Source organism: Amblyomma mixtum, chromosome 6, assembly GCF_055824585.1.
Source record: "Amblyomma mixtum isolate Tamu chromosome 6, ASM5582458v1, whole genome shotgun sequence".
Taxonomy (NCBI): domain Eukaryota; kingdom Metazoa; phylum Arthropoda; class Arachnida; order Ixodida; family Ixodidae; genus Amblyomma; species Amblyomma mixtum.
Genome location: NC_143017.1, coordinates 122,504,458 through 122,512,595, shown reverse-complemented (window position 1 = coordinate 122,512,595; position 8,138 = coordinate 122,504,458).

The following is an 8,138-nucleotide window of genomic DNA, read 5'->3' as shown; positions in this document are numbered from 1 at the left end:
AAACAAACCCTGTGTGTATTCTTTTTGCACACTGGATTACCAGTCAAGGACAACTGTGAAATTCCAGATCACTACTCTGCAGTAGCATCGCATTTTAGAATGTCATAACATACTGCTTAGAATTGTTCACCGCACTTTCCCCCAAGCCACGGTGTCATACAACACACTTCTTCGCACAGACTACGAGGATGCCAACTCCTATGAGTGATCACCAGCGATTTCCTATGCGCTTCCTTTTCTTCTCAATTTCAGTGGCATGCCCACAGACATCAACAAACATTCCTGCATGCTTCCCAAGACCAAAAGCGATGCGTTCAAACCAGCTTCACAACGATGTGTCAAAGGCACCGCTCTTCACTCCTCCTCACTAACTTTGAGCTTGCAAGAAATTGTAATGCACAAAATATACGCACGTATTGCACATGACTCGGTGTTGCGATGCAACCACAACGCCTCCTGTGGTGAGCAGGGGTGCTCATTCCCGAAGCTGCAACCTCAAGTGTACAACGCAAGAAATTTGCATCACATGCGATTGGTCAAAGTCTGACATGATGAAAGAGCCTAGGCAATGCTATGTACCTTATAGTTACAACACTTATTGCCTGGTGTCCCAATCCTTCATAAGAACCTCGAAGGACGTCACAAGCAAAAAGGCTCTACAAATCTTGACTGATGTGCAGTAGCTATGGAGCCCTGAAGGTATGCTATGATTTCTTTGTGCATGTCCTCTCTGACCTTTAACTTGTGGCTGCTAGTAACACAAAAGAAAAGATCTCTTCTGTTTCCAGTTCATTTCTTAGACTTTTCTAATGAGAAAACATTTAAGTGTGTGTTACTGCCATGGCGCCATTAATAAAATTACACTTTTTGTGCAGCCAAAGCGGCAAGAAATATTTACAACTGCTGGATGGAATCTACTACTCCATCTCAGACTTTCAGAAAATGAATGTTGATATAATGAGCACCCCCTTTGAACACACCACTGGGAAGCATCGCCTGACAAATATGGTGTACACTACAGCACAAGACTGAATTGGCGCGATTACTCATGGGAACACAATAAAGATTAAAATGAGCAAATAAATAGAGATACTGTACACAGCCCTACAGACGAAAGCGCAAGGCCTACAATGCTAGCCAAAGAAAATGCATTCTTAAAAGTTTTTATCACTCGTAACACAGATGGAACGAAAAAGCAAAGCACAGGCGTAAGGAAAACGCTCACCAACTCCATCATTAGAAATAATGCAGCACTGAAGAAAACACTCTCTACAGAGAAGCTGTGCTGCTTAGTCTCTCAAGGCGAAAATGACGAGCAATAACAGCAAAGTGCAAGCACACAGAGCAAAAAGTACATGACACAACATGACACCCAAAACTCCCAAGAGTGTGCATGATGTCGGTATTTCCCATTCCTGCTTGTCGAAACACACAGGCAAATAATCTCTGAATTCTCTTCCATTCACTCAGTCCAAACACTGCAGAGCTACACTCAGTCAAAGCGGACATGAGAGACAGTAATGTACTACTGTGTCTCAGCAGTTTCAGAGGATCAGGAATCAAAACAAGCAATCCAGGCCTAAATGGAAAACCAGCTACTAGATGGGGATTCGCACTGAAGCGACCACACACAACACCCTACTGGCACAAAGATTCAAAGCATGCCTAGTTTTGTGTCCGCTGATGAACATGGCAACAAGAACATGCAGTATCAATAGGGAGCCACAACAGATAACTGGTTATTCCAGCGACAAAACTTCAAAAGAATGAAGCATATTCTACTCAAGAAACGCAATAAACAGTGCTTCATCTTCCAACTTGTTGATAAAATGACATGCAACACGGTAGAGATAGAGCTGCAACAAGCGAATAGTGGCGTCACTGAAAGCAATACACCAATTAACAGATAGGGCTCGCCTGCTTCTGTTGCAATTATGGACCATTTTAATTTCTATTAGTGTCAGCAGCTACTCTGACATCTTTCTCATAAAGCTGCCATTTCGTCACAAGGATGCTTAGCATGCTCCATTGCAACCAATCTGCACACCACAAGTGTCTTAAAGGGAAACTCCGGGGTTTTCTGGCCTCCATGCACTTTAGTGAACCTTCCACTTTAGTGAACCTTCCACTTTAGTGAACCTTCCACTTTAGTGAACCTTCCACGGTGAGTTCACCGTGGTCTTCTTGATCCTTTGTGCCGAATTTTTCAGTCAGAATATATTTTGTTTCCGCTGAAATGAATTAAAATTTTCCTGTTTCATGGCCGCAATCAGGACAATTTCAATGGCCAGCCTTGCATTTGCAAGTTCACGAGTTGAACACCCATCAATATTTGGTCTGTGCTGGCTGAAAAAAAAAAAAAAATCCCGAGCTTGGCTTTGGTCATTTCATACAAATAATGATCGATGCCATCCCTTGCAGTTGCCATTTTAGCCAATAAATGCGCACATGAGAGGTATCTGTGATGTCATAGTTGGTGCACTGTGATAACACTTTGGTCTATTGTGGCGTTATACTTTGGTTGAAACCTAGTTTTGGTTTCCTGGTTCTTGCTGTTTTAGGACTGTTTTCTTAATTACGTTGAAAAATTATGCAGTGAGACGAGGACAGGAAGGCCCAAGAACTACAAAGTGAAAGTCAACTCAAAGCGTTCAGAGGTCCTTGGAGAAGCCCTTTAAAGGAAAAGAGACACCAAATTTTTGTTGCATGCTTTCTTCTTTGTAGAGATACGCAAGAGTGTATTATACACGGATCACCAGGTGGTATTCATCTATGACTGGTAATTTATAATTGCAATCCTTCTCTCGTGCTGTTTCGATTTCAACAGCCAAACGATGGCTGTGACATCAGAGGTCAGTAAAGGTCATGTCAGAGATGAAAAATACTGCAGTATAACCACTGCTTCTTCATTCGTTGTCATATCAGCTAGAGGCAGAATGGCTTCAGCACCGCAGTGAATTAAAACGATGAATCAGTAATTATATTGAAGCTTTTTCTTACCTCACGTGGCCTATACTAACCTTTGACATTGCAGCTATCGTTCGGCTGTTGGAACCGAAACAGCATGAGAAGAAGAAGTTTAATTATATTCGTTACCAATTGTGGGCGAATACCACCTGGTGATCATGTGCGGTCATGTCTTCCACCCCATTACAAAGAACAAAACATGGAACCAAAATGTGGTGCCTTAGCTCCTTCAAATACTAGTTCCTTATCAGCATGGAGCCACCAATCCAGCACAGCGTAGTGAAGAAAGATCAGCAGACTTTTTTTTTTTTCAGTTCACTTCACATCCGCCACCAAGGATTTTTCACACTGTTGCCCTGAACAATACATGTTCCTACCTAATTATGCTCTATACTTGACAGTATAACCTTCAGTCACCAAACAAGTATGAATGCCTGACACAAAACCAAAACATTCTCAGAAATAGGAAAAACTAGAGCTAGATCATCAGCACAAATGGGTACCTGAATAAATTGAACAGCATTAACGTATAAGCTACAACCGACTGCACTCCAGTGAAACAAGCTAACATGCGTGTGCCTAAGTGACCTCTTGCTTCCTTATGTCACTATGTTATAATCTGCGAAAGGCAGTACGGACTTCACACAAACATCAGACTTACTTCGAGTAAGTCTCGGGAGCACAAGGGCAGGGGACACTTGCAATGACGATGGGCTCTGCATCTTTCCGCAAACAGCTGACACAGCCGACAAGCGGACACAAGGCTACACAACAAACGACACATACAGTCACTTTCCGTCTCACAACAGCCCATCTATCACACAACAAACAGCCCACAGCCCCGAAGAATGCGGTTGCGCGGGTGCATAAAGCGCTTTCTCGGTTCACAGGGGCGCACACGGCTTGACACTAGCACAAAAACAACGACACCACGGTATTGAGCTGTACACACGCGGCTGATGCCTTCCGGCTCAGCCACGCCAGTACACCGGTTCTGAAAGTGGCCATCACAAACACCACGTCTTTGGTGGACATCCCTGTTTAACAGAAACTGCAGACAAAGGTGTACAGGAGAACGACACTACATCCCCCAAAGCCTACTCAACTGCCTTTTACTTTCATATCAGTGCCAGAGCATCTTACTAGAGCTTCCTTGCTGTTTACAAGCACAAGCTCCCAATGGCTATTCTTGATGTCCACTAAAAGAACAAACCAAGATGTCACACATAGCCACGATAGAAAAGAAAAAAAAAGACAGAATTAGAGGGGCAAAACTTCTAGGTACTTTTGGCTGACAGCAAGCAATCAATAAAGAAAGAAGATCAATGCTTTTCATGTCCAAGCTTAATGCTAATACAGCTTTTCTAAGTTACTGATTTAGTTACACTTGGTTTCAGACTAAAGATCCTACAACTTGTATGAATGACCACAGACTAACCGTGAATATAGCAAAGTTTACAATGGTTTGTTTGTTTTTGTTGGGGTTTAACGTCCCAAAGCGACTAGGGCTATGAGGGACGCCGCAGTGAAAGGCTCCGGAAATTTTGACTACCTGGGGTTCTTTAACGTGCACCGACATCGCACAGTACATAGGCCTCTAGAATTTCGCCTTCATCGAAATTCAGCCGCCGCAACCGGGATCGAACCCGCGTCTTTTGGGCCAGCAGCCGAGCGCCGTAACCACTGAGCCACCGCGGCGGGGCAAAGTTTGCAATGGTGCTGGCTAAATGAATGGATTGGAATAATATTCCTGGCCAAGTAAAATCATTCTATGAACATATACTGAGTAGTGGAGCATGAATTTACATCTTTGATAAAAGATATGAAACAGATGGAAAAGTAATAGAACCAGCATTTCGCAAAAAATGCATGCGAGAAAGCAAGACAGGATATTGCTGCACACTTCTAAGGAGCGCTCTGCTTGGCACCTGCCCCAACCTCTCACTAATTTCACCTCTGTTCGAAAGGCGTAAAATTCAACACCATCAGTAGCAGCAGTAACATGAAATTTTATGGCCCTGCCATCCTCGCAACTCGAGGGTTCACAGAGGCCACCTAGAGTCGTATCTGTCACAAAACCAAGCTCACTACAGAGGATTAATCTCTCACACGGAACGAACCGGTTGTTTTACAACAGAACAACCTACAGAATTGATTTGCCACATTTTGACAAGTGTCAGGGACCCTCCTGTGCACCTTTCTCCACAGCACAAAGCCCTCTCAAATACAAGTGCCCTGTTCTCTTTTCTTTTTCTTTTTTTTTTTACAGTTTAACTAGAAAATCTAAAAGCTGATGTGGGTTGCTTGAGGTTCCTAAGTGCTAACATCAAGTCGAAAAACAGTCGTCCAAGTAGGTGCCACACTAGCTGGGAACCAGAGGGGGCATGCATTAGAAAACTCTAAAAGCAAAGTGCAGGCTCTTCGCTTCATTTTCTGTTCGTTCGTAGTCAATTTTGGTCGATGGTAAAGATTGTCTCTATGGAGGGCATTTAGGTCGAGGAGAAACGGCATCAAAGCCTGAACAAGTGTGATCACGGGACGGCTCGTGGCACTTTGTGTGTGGTCTGGCGCCTCACACCTTGTTTTTCCGAAGTCCGCATTTCCAAATTTTTGCAAGTTGTCATTAATAGAAGCGAAAAAAAAAAAAGAATGGCAAGGTGTGATCACGGCTTCCTTCTGCCTTCAGAAGTAGTCTAGACAGATCTCGATGATAGAAAACTATACACGTGGGCTGTGCTTCTATCGGCCTACAAAAGTGTCAGGGCTATCCGAGTGTGCTGAATCTTCAGAAAAAGCAGTCATGTCCAGAGAGAAAGCAGAGCCACGATAATGACATCAGCCATCGGCTCAGTCGCAGACAATTCAACGTGGAATAGTTGGCCCAGACGCAGTGCTAGCAACTTCATCCACATGCACGAAAGGGAAAGAAAGTGAGGAAGTCATAGATCCTGTTGAACAGGTCACGGGTGGAGGAAAGGAAAAGTGAGAGCTCTATCACTACCGAGTGACAAACACACGACAACCACACAGCACAGAAAATGTTTTTTTTTTCTTTGACCCCCTCATTTTTCCTCCGAGGGCTTTAAATGGGGAGGTCACACGAGGAATCACAGCCAACAATGAAGCGGGAAGCGCTTCCCATCCTACAAGGCAACGGACGGTAAGGAAGGGGATACAGACAGGGAGACAAATCTATGCCAGAGTCGCGCAATGCCAAGCAATGAAGAATGTAATGAGCACACAGCACGCCTGACTGTAAGTGCCAGGGCGCAATGTTGAAAATACTGTACCATAACTTGCACTCTAAAGCATTAGAGATTGAGCACAGCAATACCCACACTCTAGAGCTTCAGAACACAAGGAAGTGTCATATGAGCCTCACAAAAGAGCCCAGTGCAGTGGGTACCACTATAGTAGGATAGAACTTAAGTTTGCAACGAAGCTCCGCCCCATTCAAGACTGCCGAACAAGATTCCTCCGTGACAAAAAGTAAACCGCTGTAAAAGCTTTTTTTATTACCTAAATAAGAAGTTAAGCATGAGTCAAAATTATAAGCTCGAGAATTCTGATGCCTCTGCTTATTTGATGTAATCAAATTTTAAAAACCTGATGTGCTTCATTGTTAATTGGCTAGCGGAGTAATACAGGGCGCCGTGTACGAGGCCCAATGTTAGCAACTGCTATTTTCTTAAGTTCAGGACTTCATTATACGTTGCAAGCTGAAATGGAAGTAAACAGCGCAACAGGAGAGAGGCAGGAAGACACATAATTCCTGGTTTGAAGAGTACTTTTTTATGCTGCTCGCAATGTGCAATTGGCTGCCAAGGTGCAGCTAGGCCTCTTCCATCCAGCACAGGACATTATCACATACAGATGCATGCGTATCAAAAGAGATGCCTTTAAGACTGACCAGATTAATTATGAACTGGCATCCCCACACCAGTGCAACCTTGCATATGCTGACAATGCTGCCACAACGGCCTAAAAGAGGAATTTCAAAAGTAATGGGCATTTAACTCTTCATGAATAGTCTGTGGCCTTTTTCATCATCTACATGACTCGAATGTGATCCGGGCCCGTATCCTTACTTTGTGTAGTTTTCAGCAACACCCAATAGGCTGCAACACTGGAAGCGTATGTCAGTACTGTCGCGAATGTGAGCAGTGGTACAAGTCAATGCGTTGCAAGTCTGCAGCGAAACGCCAATGGCCCTTTTGCCCCTTGCCAATAAATGGAACACAACCAATGAAACATCAGCCAAATTTTTATGGTTCACAGCTTATGGGGGCTTAACGTCCCAAAGCGACACAGGCTATGAGCGACGCCATAGTGAAAGGCTCCAGAAATTTCGATCACCTGGGGTTCTTTAAAGGTGCACTGAAGAGGATTCTGAACATGTCTTTTTGCCGCGGGAACTCGATCCACACGTTCCTAGCATTCTTAGAAACAGTGACTTATTGCCCTGTGTAGCCGATTTGCCCAATTAAAACGAATTAACGTCCAGCTCCGGCCTTATTTTTTTAATTCTCCCTCGTACGGTGGGCGGAGTCGACCAACGCGTGGAGCGCCTTTCACCCAGTCCCGTGGAGGCTTTGCTTTCGCTTTATTTTGTTTTTTAGGTTTCCATGAATAAATAGTTTCATTTGCAGATTATATAGCCGCAAAATAAGCCCGAAGAAATAAAAATACGCACGGACTATTTGCTACTACGGACTACTACGTATTACTCCGCCGATGGCAGAGCGGCAAGCCGCCACGGGACTGGGTGAAAGGCGCTCCACGCGTTGGTCGACTCCGCCCACCGTACGAGGCAGAATTAAAAAAAAAAGGCGGCAGCCGGACGTTAATTCGATTTAATTGGGGAAATCGGCCACACAGGGCAGTAAATCGCAGTTTCTAAGAAAGTTCGGAGCGTGTAGATCGAGTTCCCGCGGCAAAAAGACAAGTTCAGATTCCTCTTCAGTGCACCTTTAACGTGAACTGACATCATACAGCACATGGGCCTCTAGAACTTCACCTCCATCGAAATTTAACCACAGTTACGCGCTTCTTTCTTGTGCAGTAGCAAAATGAGATGATCTGTAACACTTCTTGCCGTGTTTCTTCTCACAAATGCATTGGAAGACTTTGCTGAAAAAGTTTTCAGAAGTTCACCATGGCACGTAGCGCTC